Below are 17294 nucleotides of genomic sequence, written 5' to 3' on the forward strand. Positions count from 1 at the left end.
AGACTGAAAGGATAGTTCAGGTGGAAGCTTTCTCTGACCCAGGAGACTGCTGCCCTAAGTCCGTGTACAACCTTGCTTCCTTAGTCTCATCCCCTTGACCTGGCCACCTCCATGCCAGCCCTTTCTGATGGTCTACGACCTGACTGATCATGCATAAGCTCTCTGTCCCACTGCTGACTGATGGACCAATACTTCGGTCTACCCCCAGTGAGTGGCTCAGCAGAGGCTGCAAAGAGGAAGTTATGGGGGAGCCCTGTTGCCCCAATGGTTAAGAGCTCGGCTGCTAACCAAAAGGCCAGCAGCTTGAATCCACCAGCTGCTTTTTGGAAGCCCTATAGGCAGTTCTATTTGGCCAGTAGGGTCCTGTGAGTCAGAATTGACTCAACAGTAACAGGTTTTTGTTTTTTTGATGTACTTTGTATGACTCACAATTTTTTAAAATTGAGTTTTTTTTTTTAAACATTGAAAAAGTTTACATAAAAATTTAGATTGCAAGCTTCTCTTAAAAAATATCAAAAGGACTGGCAGCAGTGTATCTGCACTCCCATATGACACAAGCTGAGCCCAAGCAGTGTCTGCATCCTTTAGAAGGCATGTTTGCTTTCTTTACCCTGTTCCCCATCTGGCCTCCTTTGCTCCTTTTTGCCCCTGGACTGGTCTCTGTAAATGCATGCATTTTCAACCCCTGTCCTAACTTTCCTACTAGCTATTTGGGGCTATTCTGAACCCAAAGCAGCTCGTCTCCATCTAGGTTCCCACCCTAACCTCTGGTCCCCCCATAAATAAAATGGCACCAGTTTGTGATTTTGTTTTATTTACTTTATTTTCCAAATCCTCTATAATACTTATTTTAATCAGAAATAACACGGTTCATAAATGCTCTTGTGAAAATGAGACTGCCCTGTGTCCTTCAGGGGCAGAGATTTGAGGGAGGCCGTGTGATGGGATCAACCAAGTCCTGGACAAGGAATTAGACTTGGCCATTCTCTGACCTTTTATAAGGGATTTCCTTCTCTCCATCTCAGTACTCCCATCTACCAAAAAAGGAAGTAGAACAAGATCAGAAGTTGTAAACTGGTGGCCCATAGGCCATATTCAGCCAATAGATGATATATGTATGTGTTTTTTTAAATTAGATGTCGATGGCTAAAATGAAAGATATTTTAAGTAAGAACTTGGATTACAGTCTTCTAGGAAAAATCACACCTAGCAACACTCAACAACAGACCGGCATTGCTGTATGACAAGGATGGTTAGATGGGGCATGAGGTTCTATGTTCATGCCAGTCCTTACCACTTCCTCAGCAGACACATGTGCACCCACCCCCCACCCTCTTTATTCACATGTATCCCTGCCCTGCCTTCATAGGCATTTGCTCTTGTTACCCTTGAATGTGAGGACCTCCAGGGACTCTTCAGACCACATTCCATGAGTGGAGGTTGGTGCCCTGAGAGTTAGAGAGGGTCTGCAGAAGAGAAAAATGTTCTGAGCAAAAAGACCATGCTGGAGCATTCTAGTAAGCCTTACTGAATCACTCCTCCTCCCCACTTGGCTAAGAGTTGAAACAGCAAGACACCCAGGCCTTTGTGAAGGTTTAACCACTACATGGTTAAACCTGAAAAGGCAACAGCCGAGTGGGTTTGAAAGCAGCAGAAATATTCTTCCGTTGGGGTTGCTAGCTGATTTGCTAAGCAATTTGCAATTCAAATGCCTCTTTGTTTTGTATGAAAATTTGCTGCTATTTGGAAAGTGGGGAAGAGCTAAATTGCATCCTGCTGGTTTTACTCTGACTGTATCAAAAAAGAAACTGTTAATCTGGTTCCATAATTAACTTTCCTGTTCTAAAAAGGCCCTGGGAGAGAGTCCAGAGAGTGGCTGTCAACTCCCTGCTTCTGTACTCAATAACTCCTTTCAACAGGATGCCCTGAAGGGAGAATGAATCCAGGTGGGGATTGGTCTTGATTTACTTTTTCTGATTTTTCTCATCTTCTATCCCCACCAAACAACTTTTGCTGAATCTCTACTATGAGTAAGGCACGGTGCTGACCAGTGGGGGCTATTCCAGTTGCCATCAAGTAGACTCTGATTCATGGTGGCCCCATGTGTATCAGAGGAGAACTGTTCTCCATTGAGTTTTCAATGGCTAGTTTTTTGGAAGTACATAGCCAGGACTTTCTTCCAAGGCACCTCTGGGTGGACTTGAACCTCTGACCTTTTGGTTAGCAGTCAAGTATGTTAACCATTTGCACCACCCAGGGGCACCAGTAGGGGCTATAAAGATAAATAAATCCCTGTGGACATGCCAGAGGACATAAGTAAGTTAATCTTTCCATCAGTCCATTGGTCCAGTCATCCATCCATTCAAAGTGTATTGGGTTCTATATTATATGCAAGACATTGGTATTAATAAATGCAAAGTGACTTAATCAGCATCCAAGAATTTGGAAGTGGAAATATAACTTCTTACTGGTGTTAGGTGCCATTGGGTCGATTTCTACTAGTAATAACCCATGTGATATTGACTCATAGTGACCCCATGTGACAGTAGAACTGCCCCATATGGTTTTCTAGGCTGTAGTCTTTATGAGAGCAGATCAACAGGTCTTTTCTCCCATGGAGCCACTAGGTGGGTTCGAACTGTCGACCTTTCAGTTAGCTGCTGAGAACTTAACTGTTGTACCACCAGGGCTTCTTGACTTCTGACGAGAGCCATAATAACTGGAAAATATAACGTTTAAATTAGCTTTGACCTCTATGATATTTGTGTGTATGTACTCGTGTGTGCACACAATCATACATATGTTCGAAATGCTGAAGAGACAGGCCAACTGACCCAAGTAAAGGCATGTAGGCTGGAAATTAAATTTGAGGATCAAGGGGATACTATCTCAGGAACAGAAGGTTTGAACTACTATTAAGAGCTAACATTCAGTGACTGCTGGGAAATTCACTAAGCACTTTCCATCTGTTATCTTCATGAACCAACAGAAAGCCAGTCATTATTGGCTACATGTTACAGATAGGACATAGACTCAGGTCTAGATTCTCAGGGAATACATTGGTAGGATAAATGGCAGAGGTGAGACCTGGATCTACTTTTGACTTCAGAGCATATACTTTTCACTAGTACGCAATGCTGCTCAGGGGGAAAAAGACCAGAAAAAGACTTGGGTGACAACAATCAGTCAATCATTCATTTATTCATACAAACATATATTTGTTAAGTACTCGGTGTTAAACAGTAGTCTGAGAGCTGGAGATAAAGAAAAAAGGACAGACAAGGTCTTAGTCCTCTTGGAGCTTACCTTCCAGTGACTACCCACTGCCTTCCCCAAAGTGTGTGAGGGAAAAAAGACATCAAGTGCAGTTGGTCTGCAAGGAGAACACTACCAATCAGGTGACTTTTCCCTAGTCCCACTCAGAAAGTTTGGGAGGTCCTCGTCCTCCTCATCTTCCTTGAGGGGTATTTTATCCCTCTTTTCTCTTCTTTCTCTGAAATTACTGCCTTGGATAAGATATACCCAATTTCCAATCTATCCTCAAATCTAACCTGAAAGAATCTGTAAGAAATTTGCTCTTTGGAACCCACTCTCCGTCAAACAACTCGTTGCCATTGAGTTGAATCTGACTTGTAGTGACCCTATACACTCTCACTAGATAGAATTAAGTAATTTTTAGAGTTGTCCAGGCTCTTTGAGGTTCTAGCTTGGAGGAAAGTTAAAGGGAGATCCTGGTCCTAACCCTGATTCCCACCCCACATCTATCAAAAAAAAACTCCCAGCAGTTACCAAAACTTGGCCTGCAATCAGGCTCCTTAAACATTCATTAGATGTTTTTTTGGAGTTGGTTCCTTATCCCTAATGCATTTGAGGGATCAGGTAAAGATGGCATTATTCCTGAAAACTAGAGGAGGGCAGGATTCCTGACTGTGTTAGGGCTATAAAGGACCCTGAGCATACAGAGTATATTGCTCCCTGGGTCCTTGCACCTGTAAGTGAGGAATATCACCAACACAAGATATTAAATTAGTAGGAGAATAGGGTGCAAGGGAACCTCATATTCTCTGATGGTGTTTAGCAGAATAATGGCTCTCCAAAGATGCCATACCTTAATCTTTGGAACCAGTGAATATGCTACATTATATCCCAAAAGAAAGTTTGTTGTTGTGTGCTGTAGGGTTGATTCCAACTCATAGCAACTCTATACGACAGAGTAGAACTATGTTCCGCATGGTTTCCTAGGTTGTAATCTTTACAGTAGCAGATCACCAGGACTTTTCTCCCATGGAGTGACTGGTACGCTCAAGCCACAGGCTTCTCAGATAGTAGCCAAGCACTTAACCATTGCACCACCAGGGCTCAAGGAGATTATCCTGGATCATCTGTGGGGGCCCAAAGTAATCACATGGGTCCTTAAAAGTGGAAGAGGAAAGTAGAAAGATGGTTCAGGGAGATGTGAGGAGGAAGAAGAGGAAAGAGAAATTTGAAGCATGATAGGGACTTGATCCTGTTCCTGGTCTGAAGATGGAGGAAGGAGGCCATGAGCTAAGAAATGTGGGTAGCCTTTAAAAGCTGGGAACAGGCCTCAGCTAACAGTTGCAAGAAAACAAGGGGGAGGGATCTCAGTCCTACAACTGCAAGGAACTAAATTAGGCCAACACCCTGAATGAGCAAGGAAATAAATTTCCCTAGAGGCTCTAGAATGCGCCATAGTAATACCTGATTTTAGGCTGGTGACAGCCGTGTTGGATTTCTGACTTACAGAATGGTAAGGTGATAAAGTTGTGTTGTCTTAAACAATTAAATTTATGGTGATCTGTTACAGCAGCAATAAGAATCTGATACACTGGTTGTTGGTTTAACTTAGTCCTCTATTACGTTTGATATAGCAGCAGGTGGGGCTTGAAGAAAGGAACCCTGGGTAGTACAGTGGTTAAAGCACTTGGCTGCTAACCAAAAGGTTGGTGGTTTGAGCCCACCAGCTGCTCAGCAGGAGAAAGACGTGGCAGTCTGCTTCCTTGAAGATTTACAGCCTTGGAAACCCTTTAGTGCCATTCTACTCTGTCCTATAGTGTCGCTATAAGTCGGAATTAACTTGATGGCAATGGATTTCTTTTTTTGTTTTTGTTTATTTGTTTTGAGGCTTGAAAGCTGCCTGTGCTGGTTAGGACTGAGTGTGACTGTACATGGGAGAATACACCAAATTTCAGTGGCTTATACACCTAATGTCTTACTCTTTTGCTTTAAAGAAGTCTAGAGGGGTTGGTAACAAATGTCACAGGACAGTATGTGTACTAACTGTTTAATGAGAAGCTAGGTTGTTCTGTAAACCTTCATCTTAAGTACAATTAAAAAAAAAAAAGAATAACACTTCCTTATTTAGATCACTGGCAAATTTCATCGCAGATAGAGAAACTATTATTGTAGGCCAGAGACGAAGATCCTTTGTTGGGCAGATGAGCTGGGGGATATAAAATAGGGTAGGGGCTCTGATAGAAGTACTGCTTAATCATTTATATACTGCTGAATAGATACAGGGAGTGGTGGAACTAAAATTCCCGCACTTCCACCAGACAGAAAAATTGGAGGCGATATCTCTCCTTTTAGTGCTTCTCTCAATGTAGCCTCAAGCTGTCATCTTGTAGTCTGTTCTTATTGCTATTTATGGCGATCTGTGTAATGTTTGGTCATATGAGGATGAACACACACAGGTAACCTAAAGGTGTGCAAAGGAAAGTTCCATAATCAATATATAAAGTTGCCAAAATTCTCGGAAAAAAAAAAAAAAAAACGCCCAGAGATAGGCAGTCCAGGGCTTTCCCCTAAGGTGGTTTTACAGAGTCATCAGGGATCCAGGCTGATTCCAGCTGTCTGCTCTGCCACTTCCAGGGTTGACGCTCATTCTTCTGACCTGAAAATGGCTGTCAGAGCCTTAGCCATGACATCTGAATTCTAGGCAGCAGGATGGAAGAAGTGTCAAGCAAAGCTCTTTCTTTAAGAATACTGCTTAGTAGTTACATACAGTCCTTCTGCTCATATCCCATTGGCCAAAACTTGGTCATGTGATCATATATAGCTCTATAAACGGCTAAGAAGGATAACATGCTCAACTAAAAGTTAGAATTTTCATCACTAAAGTAAAGAAAGAATGGATTGGGGAGATAACCAACAGTATCTCCCTACATATGCTCATTTCTTTGAGCTTGCTGGATGAATCTCAAAGGGCCAAAGCTATGAAAATAATTGGCTGGAATGCGAGTTCTTCCCTCCATACTGACTAAAGGCTCTTCTCTCTCCCTCCCGAGTTCTTTCTTTGAACTCCAACCTCCACTTTGCACTAATCCTTATCCAGTTGCAAGGGCCGATTTCACATCTTACCTTCTCTAAAAATCTTTCCTAAATTCTCTCCCTTCCCTATGCTTTCATAATATTTACTTCTTGTCACACTCCACTTTATGTGAAAGTTATTTCTCATGTGACAATGTGTATTGACACCTGGAAAGCAGAGCATTGCCTTATTCAAAGTTGGATTTCCCACAATACTTCAAACATGGCATGGACTCAATACATACATGATATGGCAGAAACTGATGTTTTGTCCCTCCCTGTCCATAGTCTCAGGAGACTTGGTGGCATAATGATTAAGTGCTTAGCTGCTAACCAGAAGGTCAGTGGTTCAAACCTACCAGCGGCTCTGTGGGAAGAAGATGTGGTAGTCTGCTTCCGTGAAGATTTACAGCCTTGAAAACCCTATGGGGTCATTCTAATCTGTTCTATAGGGTCGCTATGAGTAGGAATTGACTTGACGGAAACAGGTTTGGTTTTGGTTTATCACAGTCTCCTTTTCCTTTTAGAAATACCTCTCCCCACTCTAGCCTAAATGTTCAACTAGAGATTTCAGTGCCCAGTCCTCGTTATGGTCATGTGTGACCATGTGGACTAAATTAGGACCAATGGAATATGAGTGGGTCATCTTTAAGGCAAATCTTCTTGGCAGGATTCTTCCTCCACTCCCTTCCAGTTGGCTGGAAAACAGAACAACGGTTACCTTGGACCCAGAGATAAAAGCCACATGTTGTGGATAGCAGAGTCAAGTAGCCAGCTTGTGACTTAGGATGACCTTGTGGAGCATCCTACCTGCCCTAGAGAGCCCTTGCACCTTAAAAAAAAAAAAAAAATTTTTTTTTTTTTTAGGACTATAAGAAATATACGATTTTTCTCTTCTAAGCTTCTGAGCTGCTGTACTTTAGTTTTCATGACAGCAGTTTACTTGGCCCTTAACTTATTCACATGGTTAATGGGATTGGTCACTGTTGAATGGAAAGATCATTCTGGGTTCCTTTCCACTTTTCCTTTTCCAGGAGGGCAACACCTAAACTAAAATGAAGAGACCTAAAGTACTCAACTGAATATACATATGCCATGTCTTAAAAGAGGCCAAGGACACTTGGTGGAGCTGTGGGTTTGAGTTCTTTTATCCTGGTTCACTGATAGAATTAAGCCAACAGGTTTGTGCCCAGCATTTTATTATTTCTGTTGGAGTTGCTCTTGAAAATATCTTTAATCAGGAGTATGTCCAGACTTCCTAAATAATGTTTTGCACCAACATTCATTGATGATTCATTCTTTTCAAACCCATCATTTTAGAAAATTGTCTTTTGCTGCCTAAGTATTTCTTGCCAGTTGAAACTTTTTCTACAAAGTTCCATTTTTTGCCATAGCCCTCAAACAGCCTAGTTACATAATTCTGCTGAACATTCATTTCCTAGCTGACTACTTACAAAAAAATGTCTTGTATTCATATGTTGTTTAATACTTTTCAAAACCATTTCACAGTCCAATATCATTTAACCATCAAGAAAGCCATGAAAGTTATGTAGCTTAAGTATTAGTATTTCCATCCTGTAGATCAACAGTCCTCAACAATAGTGTGGTACAAGTAGCATTTAGTTATCCATTATGAAGTATATTACAAATAATTTTTTTCAAATAATAAAATATCATTCTTTCAGTTCACCTCATCAATCCTATAGACAGTTTTTGAGGAGCTAATATGTCATCAGCATGGGGTACACAGTGATGAAGAAGACAGACAATATCCTTCTTTTCAGGATCTGGTGGGAAGTTGATGAATCATAGCATTTTGAGCAGGATGGTGGACATCCACTGTCCTGTCTGTTCTGCATCACCCTATTCCTCTGGGGAATGGCTTCAATGGTCCTCCAGCCATGTGACTTTGATGGGTCTACTTCCCACAGAGGAAGGCAGATGATCCTGGCCTGGCTTTCCTGAGTATAACATTCCTCTAGCCACAGCGATTGAGCCAAGGGAATCATGTGACCAAAACTTCAGCCAATCAAAATCTTTTTCTGGGATTTATAAATTAGGAAATAGGAGGAAATAGAAGCTCTTCTTTGATTTGTCATCACTGGGCTGGGACGATGTAAACTCGGAGCCAACTGTGGCAGTCTCTTTTGCTGTATGGAAGACTTTTTGCAATAGGGAAGTAGAGATAAGCATGTTAGGTGGCTGTTGTTGTTGTTAGGTGCCATTGAGTTGGTTTTGACTCATAGCGACCCTATGCACAACAGAACGAAACACTGCGCTGTCCTGTGCCATCCTTACAATAGTTGTTATGCTTGAGCTCATTATTGCAGCCACTGTGTCAATCCACCTCGTTGAGGGTCTTCCTCTTTTCCGCTGACCCTGTACTTTGCCAAGCACGATGTCCTTTTCCAGGGACTGATCCCTCCTGACAACATGTCCAAAGTATGTAAGACGCAGTCTCCCCATCCTTGCTTGTAAGGAGCATTCTGGTTGTACTTCCTCTAAGACAGATTTGTTCGTTCTTTTGGCAGTCCAAGTTGTATATTCAATATTCTTCGCCAACATCACAATTCGAAGGCATCAATTCTTCTTTGGTCTTCCTTATTCATTGTCCAGCTTTCACATGCATATGATGTGATTGAAAATACCATGGTTTGGGCATCTTAGTCGTCAAGGTGACATCTTTGCTCTTCAATGCTTCAAAGAGGTCCTTTGCAGCAGATTTATCCAATGCAATGAGTCTCAATTTCTTGACTGCTGCTTCCATGGCTATTGATTGTGGATCCAAGTAAAATGAAATCCTTGACAACTTCAATTTTTACTCCGTTTATCATGATGTTGCTCATTGGTCCAGTTGTGAGGATTTTTGTTTTCTTTATCTTGAGGTGCAATCCATACGAAGGCTGTGGTCTTTGATCTTCATTAGTAAGTGCTTCAAGTCCTCTTCACTTTCAGCAAACAAGGTTGTGTCATCTGCATAACGCAGGTTGTTAATGAGTCTTCCTCCAATCCTGATGCCCCATTCTTCTTCGTATAGTCCAGCTTCTTGGATTATTTGCTCAGCATACAGATTGAATTGGTATGGTGAAAGAATACAACCCTGACGCACACCTTTCCTGACTTTAAACCAATCAGTATCCCCTTGTTCTGTCCGAAACAACTGCCTCTTGATCTATATAAAGGTTCCTCATGAGCACAATTAAGTGTTCTGGAATTCCCGTTCTTTGCAATGTTATGATCCACACAGTCGAATGCCTTTGCATAGTCAATAAAACACAGGTAAACATCCTTCTGGTATTCTCTGCTTTCAACCAGGTTCCCTCTGATATCAGCAATGATATCCCTGGTTCCACGTCCTCTTCTGAAACTGGCCTGAATTTCTGGCAGTTCCCTGTCGATATACTGCTGCAGCCATTTTTGAATGATCTTCAGCAATATTTTGCTTGCATGTGATATTAATGATATTGTTCTATAATTTCCACATTCGGTTGGATCACTCTTCTTGGGAATAGGCATAAATATGGATCTCTTTGAGTCAGTTGGCCAGGAAACTGTATTCTGTATTTCTTGGCGTAGATGAGTGAGCACCTCCAGCACTGCCTCTGTTTGTTGAAACATCTGAACTGATATTCCATCAATTCCTGGAGCCTTGTTTTTCGCCAATGCCTTCAGAGCAGCTTGGACTTCTTACTTCAGTACCATCGGTTCCTGATCATATGCTACCTCTTGAAATGGTTGAACATTGACTAATTCTTTTTGGTAAAATGACTTCGTATTCCTTCCATCTTCTTTTGATGCTTCCTGCGTCATTCAATATTTTCCCCACAGAATCTTTCACTCTTGCAACTCAAGGCTTGAATTTTTTCTTCAATTCTTTCAGCTTGAGAAATGCCGAGTGTGTTCTTCCCTTTTGGTTTTCCATCTCCAGCTCTTTGTACATGTCATTATAACACTTTTACTTTGTCTTCTTGAGCTGCCCTTTGAAATCTTCTGTTCAGTTCTTTTACTTCATCAGTTCTTCCTTTTGCTTTAGGTTAGGTGGTAGAGAGATGTTAGGTGGTAGAGAGATGGAAAAACAGGCACCCAGGAGTAGGAAACCACAGAAATTCAGAAGGATAGAGACTAGTTGGGCCAGATACTATGACACTGACCAGCATGTAGCAGGTGCTCATTACTTATTTGTTGGAGTGGTAAATAAAGAAAGAACTGAACACACCTATTGAGCTCCTTACTTTGGGAGTCCTCATTACCTAGTACAATGTCTTGAGCAGAAAAGATATTGAATACATATTTCTTGAATGAATGAATGGATGAATAACATTATTGATTGTGTCTTCAGGTAGGTGTAGAGGGGTTTAAAATTGAAAATATTCCTGTCTCATTTTATAATAACTTTCATTCATTTCCTGAAAGTTCTACAAAGCTGTGTGGTTGTAAAAAGAATTGCCTGTATTTGATTTCTGGCTTTAGCAGCAGCCAGCTGTATGACACTGAGAAAATAATAAACACTCCCACATCCCCCTCATACTCGTTTTTGATGAGGGTATAATAAGGTAAGTGTAAAGCTTTAAATAGGATAGCTGACATATACTCAAGAGCTCTAATGCTACCTTTACTCATTAAACCAGATTTTATTGAGTGAGTGTCTTCTAAGTGTTGGACACTGTCTTGGACATGTGGATACAGGATGATGAGACAGATGAGGGTCTTATCCTCAAGTAGCTTCTGTTCTAGTGGAGGGAATGGACACTAAATAAAAAGCAAATAAATAAACAAGTGATTGCAGAATGTAGTACAGTCCATGAAGATAATAAAGTAGGATAATGGGAAGGAAATGAATGGTGACCTCCTCTAAGCTCAGGTTATTGGAGAAAGCCTCTCTGGGAAGATGATGCTTGAGTTGAAATCTGAATCCAAGAGGGAGTCAGCCACATGAAGATAAGGCGACAGGGTGTGCCAGGCAGAGGAAACTGCAAGTGCAAAAGCCCTGAGGTCAGAATGAGTTTGGAGTACTTAGGGAACGGAAAGAGGGCTGTGTAGCAGAGTTTAAGGAGTGATGGGAAGCACAGCAGCAGGAGAGCTCAGAGATGGAGGCCTAATATTCCAGTCGTCGGGACTGACTTGTACTATGAGGTAGGTACCATGTTGCTGTTATGTGTTGTTGAGTTGATTCGGACTCATAGCAATCCTATGTACAACAGAATAAAACATTGCCTGGTCCTGCGCCATCCTCACAATTGTTGTCATACTTGAGCCCATTTGTTGCAGCCACTGTGTCAGTCCATCTCATTGAGGGTCTTCCTCTTTTTTGCTGACCCTCTACTTTACCAAGCATGATGTTAGGCACCGTGTTAGGAACCAAGAATACAAGCATAAGAAGACAAAAACTACCTCAAGAAGTTCCCAACCTGTCTGTTGTTATTAGTTGCCACTGAGCTGATTCCAACTCCTATGACCCCATATGTACAGAGCAGAGCTGCTCCATAGGATTTTCAAGGCTGTGATGTTTTGGAAACAGATTGCCAGGTTTGTCATCTGAGATGCCTCTGGGTGGGTTTGAATCGCCACTCTTTTGGCTAGTAGTGGAGTGCTTAACCATTCGTGCCACCCAGGGACTCCCTAATCTATCGATTCTCACTAAATTTGGTTAAGGCAAGTGTCAGGTGAGCTGAATTTTGTATAATTATATCTTGACCATCTCTCGCACCTACTGATGTTGATGCCTTTGTCAATCTAACTGGGTTAGAGGCAGGGGATAGCTTTGTGTCAGGCTTTCTCTACTGAGCAAGCGAGAGGCAGTTAATGATAAAGTGGGCTTGCCACAGGAAAGAAATCAGTGTATTTAGTGTAATTATACCTCTGCAAGTACAAATACAACCTGTGTATGTGTGAACCCATGCAATTCTTAAAAGAGAGGAAGTGAGAGTAATACCCATGAGGACTCCAAGTGGCCAAAATCCCTTCTTATGATGGATTGCACTAAAATTCATGCCCAAGTACTTTATACACTGGCTGTCCTTGGGCATTTTCTAATTTCTCTATGTAAAGACATTTTCAGATATCACTATATTTTATTCATGTGAATTTTGAGGGTCAGAGGACTCAGCGTAGCAGATGAGAATTTACCCATAAGCCTGAAAAGGCTACAGTCCAAAATTTATTGGGACTTAGGCTTAAATTAGGGCAGAGTGAGATGTCAACACATTTCTTGCAAGGGGATTTGATTCTTCTCTCCCTGGGTGACCTTGTCCACTCCCATGACTTTACATACCATATACTGGCTGATGAGTCTTAAATTAGATCTCCAGCTTAGACCACTTCCCTGAGCTCTAGACTTGTATATTCAGTGGCTGACTTGACATCTCCACTTGGATATTTCACAGGCTTCTCCTGCTTGACATGGCTCCTCGAGAACCCTTCATAAACCAGTTCTACCTGCCCTGCCCACCATTCTGTTCCTCCCCTGCTCTTTCTCATTTCTGTAAATGGTACCACTATCCACCTATTTGCTCCTGATTTATCTTTTCTCCTCAAGCCCAACATCTAGCCCTTTAATCAAGTCTTATAGGATCCACCTCCAAGTGGTATCTCAGAACCTTCCTCTCATTTCCATCTGCACCACTACCACCGGGTCCAAAACTCTGCCAACTGCTGCCTAGACCAGTGCTACAGTGTTACAGGCTCATAGTTTCTCCTTGCTTCGTTCTTGCCCTCCCATAATCTGTTCTTCATAGAGAAATCTTGAAAAATGCAAACTAGATAATTTCCCCCACCCCCATTCTTAAGACACTTCAGTGGATATTCGTTGTTCTTTGAATTTTATTTACACACTTTAACCTATATTGTAAGGTGAAAGTGTCCCCTGCCTACCTCTGCAACCTCATAAAACTCAATTTCCACTTCCAGCTCTAAGTTCTGGCCACACCGGCCTTCTGATTTCCAAGAAACACTCCAAGCTTGATGCCCACTTAGGGCATTGTGTTTGGAATGAAGTACCTCTCTAGCCTCTTTACATAGCTGACTCTTCCAGTTCCCTCCTTTAACTTCATTTCCTTAGAAAGACCTTCTTTAACTCCCTGACCTAAAGTAGCATCATCACCAATTGTCTCTCTCACAGCACTCTGGTTATTTAAGTACAGCAATTTTCAAATTTCAAAGTAGCACTTCATTTGTTTTAGCATTATTATTGTCTGTCTCCCCCACCTTGTATTATGTTTCATAAATGCAGGGAGCACATCATTCATCTCGTTCATCCTTTTCTTACCAGCACTAAGCACAGTGCTGGCACAGGGCTGGTCCTCAGTATCTACTGAATAAATAAGCAGATGGATGCATGGTAGGATGAACGCTTCTCACTGATGTTAAAGAAGTAGGCCCGTGTTATATGGAAATCATCTCTCTTTTTATTTCTACCTTGACGTGGGGGCACAAGCCATTCCAGTCCCTATTTATCTTATCACAGGTCATCTTCCTTTAACCTCATTAAAAATAGCATTTCTTGAGCTGAGTCTAGGATAGGGTATCTCAATAGCAAAAAATTTTCTTCAAAGTTTTGTAGGTCCCACAGATACGGAGACAAAAAATGTCTTCCAGACATTAAAGGAAATTTCCACATTACTCATGTCTGTGGATAAAGCCATTGAAAACTAGTGTCAAGAGAAGGGTGGCCTGGGTTCTAGACTTGACTCTGTTTGGTATCAATTGTACTGTCTTGGGTAAGCCATCTCCCATCTCTTCCTCGAATTCTGGGCCTGGCTCCTTTGTTTACTAACTGTGAGACCTTCAGTAAATCACCCAACCTCTCTGAGCTCTGGAGTATTCATCTGTCACTGGGCCTCCTTAGCCAAGAGCCCACATGGGGGGGGCAATCTTTATGCCACCACCTCTAATAACTCCCTAGAAGTTTTAACAATTGATGCATAGTCTCCTAAAAAGAGATATGGAGGACAGTTGTGTGGATATCACTCAACAAACTTTCATAAAAATTCAGTGTTAACATTTCATTCTTCACAGAAGCTGCTGCTTGTCTCTTCTCTTTCTCCATTTCCTGAAGCCCCTCTCCTCCAACCACCTTGAGTCCTGTGGACTTTCCTCTCTTCTTTTTTTCCCATCCCCTTTCCAAGTCCTATTAGCCAATACACCAGTGAGTGGTTAAGATCATGTCTTGCCTTAGGTGCTATGGAGATTTCCATTTCTGTAAGCTAAAAATATTAACATTACTGGCAATGGAACAGGCTGCTCAGCCATATGTTGGACATAACCTGCACCATTTTTCCCTTCCCTAGCCTAGCTCTGTCTCCAAGTATGATTTTGCTGTTAGCTCCTCTAAAAGTTAAATGTTAACCAACATTTCCCTTAGGACCATGGAAAAACAAGTGATATTGATCTAAGCCTGTTAAACAGGATTATGTCCATCAAGATGGCACCAGTCACCCCCTGGGCTGATGGGATAAGGACAGGAAAAGATCAACACCTAAACCACACAGAAAGAGAATGGACATTCCACAAGTTCCTAAAACCCATGTCCCCTTTTCCCTATAAAACTACAGCTGGACTGCAGTTCCTTGAGACAGACAGCTTTAGGAGGAGATCATTCCCCTCTGGTATATACACTGGTACATATACTAAGGTTCTTGCTATCCACCTCACCTGTCTCAAGAATCGACTGTTTGCAGCAGGCGGCTCTAACTCATGAAACTGCAGTGACAGCAATAGTCATCATAGTAGTAATAACAATAGTAGCTAGCAGCATGTGGTTGTTTACCACGTGGCAGCCACTGTGCTAAGCACTTTTTATGTTTTACCTCTTTCAGTCTCCAAAAACAGCGCCTCTAAATGAATCCTTTCACAAATGCATTCAGAATGCCAGGCTGGTCACATCCTCAGGCCCCCGAAGTAGCATTGCCTTTCTTCACATTGCTGTGTGCCCTTTGGAAAGATCTCCTTCCTCTAGATTGTTGTTGTTGGTTGCTGTTGAGTTGGCTCTGACTCGTGGTGACCCCGTGAACGAAACAGAGCGAAAAGTTGCCCAGTCCTGTACCATCTTCATGATGGTTGATAGGTGCGAGTACACTGTTACGGCTATTGTGTCAATTCATCTCATTGAGGGTTTCCTTCCCCTTTCCTGGACCTCCACTTTACCAGATATGATACCATTCTCCAGCAATTATCCCTTGTTTATCATGTGTCCAAAGTAATGGTATTAAAGTCTTGTATAATATTCTGTGATCCACAGGGTTTTCATTGCCTAATTTTCAGAAGTAGATAGCCTGACCTTTCTCCCTAATCTGTCTTAGTCTGTAAGTTCTACTGAAACCTGTCCACCATGGGTAACCCTGCTAGTATTTGAAATATTGATGGCATAGCTTCCAGCATCATAGCAACACACAAGCCACCATGGTAAAACAAATCGACAGGTGGGTGGTGGTTCCTCCAGAAGGACATTTGATTCTAGCCAGCAAATTGTAGAGAAAACTTCACAATTTATCCTTTGACATATTGACTATTGCAGACTCTTACAGAAAGTAAGAATCTTGAGAGTGAAGACTTCACTCAGATACCCACCATCTGTGCCAGGAGGACCTGAAGGGCATCCAGAAGGTCTAGGAGAAAAGTCAGACAGAGAGGCTCTTCTAAGCCAGCTGCCTCTTGGAGAGAAAGGTTGAGTGCAGTTTGCCCCAGGAATATCAGAGGTTAGGTTAACCAGGAGCTTAAATAAACAATATACTCAGGAGAGAAGCTGGAGGGGATGGAGGGAAGCAGAAACCTAAAGAAAACTGCTGTGTAGAACCAGCCCCAGCTGCCAGGGGCATCAGAGGGTGGTCAGTGAAATTCTACCTGAGTTGCCAGTGGGTGTCAGAACTCATTAAACACACATGGTTTTAAGCACTTTGGGGCCCCAGGGACAAGGGCACAAAAACCCCTAGCTGGGCAAGGCACCACCTTCCTCTTGATTGCCTTGCCAGCAGCAGCAGCTGGGCTCAGATACCCACTCCACATGGTTCTCCAACTCTGGCCCACAGAGGCACCAAATGCTCTCGAGGTTACCCATGGTTGATTGCCTGCACAATGAATTACTCTCACTTTTTGCCTCAATACCGGCTCCGTTTTGCTCTGTTAACAATTTTCCAAGTCTTTCCCCACCTGTGACCCTCCACTCTGCCAGCTGTGCTAAATTCCTTGCTCTGAGTTGCTCGTATGGCACGTTTTTAGTCACTCTCTGCTTGAACCTAACATATCCTATCTTAAAATTATTTTCTTCTACCACCAATTTTCCACCAGCTTAAGTGCTTTGAAAGCAGGGATCCTATTTCACACATTCCATGTCTTCCAAGTGCCCAGCACTTGGCCTGGCATATAACAGGCACTCTAGTGTTTTATTTACTAAACAGCTATTCATTTAGTACATAATGTGTGACAGGGACTCCCTTAGGTCTGGGTTAGCAAATTCGGAGGAAACAAACTAGTCACGGAACTGCTGGGGGACAAATGCACAGTTTAGTGGGGAAGCTAAGACAATCCAATAACCAAACCAACAAACAAGTGCTGGCATGGTGCTAAGGACTGGAAGAAGTGTGGAGACAAGGTGAGAGAAAATGGGATCAGGGAACTTAGGTTGGTCAAGGGAAGATTTCTTTGAGGTGGTGATATTTAAGCTAAGACTTGAAAAGTAAGAAAGAGTCAGCCAGGCCAAAAGCTGGGGGGCGGGGGGAGGGCATATTTCTAGAAAGAACTTGGAATTTCGAAGAGGCTGAGGTGGGAGAGAATTCGACACATTTAGAGAACTTTTTGAGGGAACCACTGTGGCTAGAGCCCAGCGGCTGAAGGTGGAAGTAGGAACGGAGCAAGGAATAGACTGGACTTTATTGTTAGTGAAATGGTAACCCATCAAAGGGCGTTACAGACAGACAGTAATAGGAACTGATATACATGTGTGTGTTTATAAAGTGTCCTATGGAGCAGTTCTG

The sequence above is a fragment of the Loxodonta africana genome, chromosome 2, assembly GCF_030014295.1.
Source record: "Loxodonta africana isolate mLoxAfr1 chromosome 2, mLoxAfr1.hap2, whole genome shotgun sequence".
NCBI lineage: Eukaryota > Metazoa > Chordata > Mammalia > Proboscidea > Elephantidae > Loxodonta > Loxodonta africana.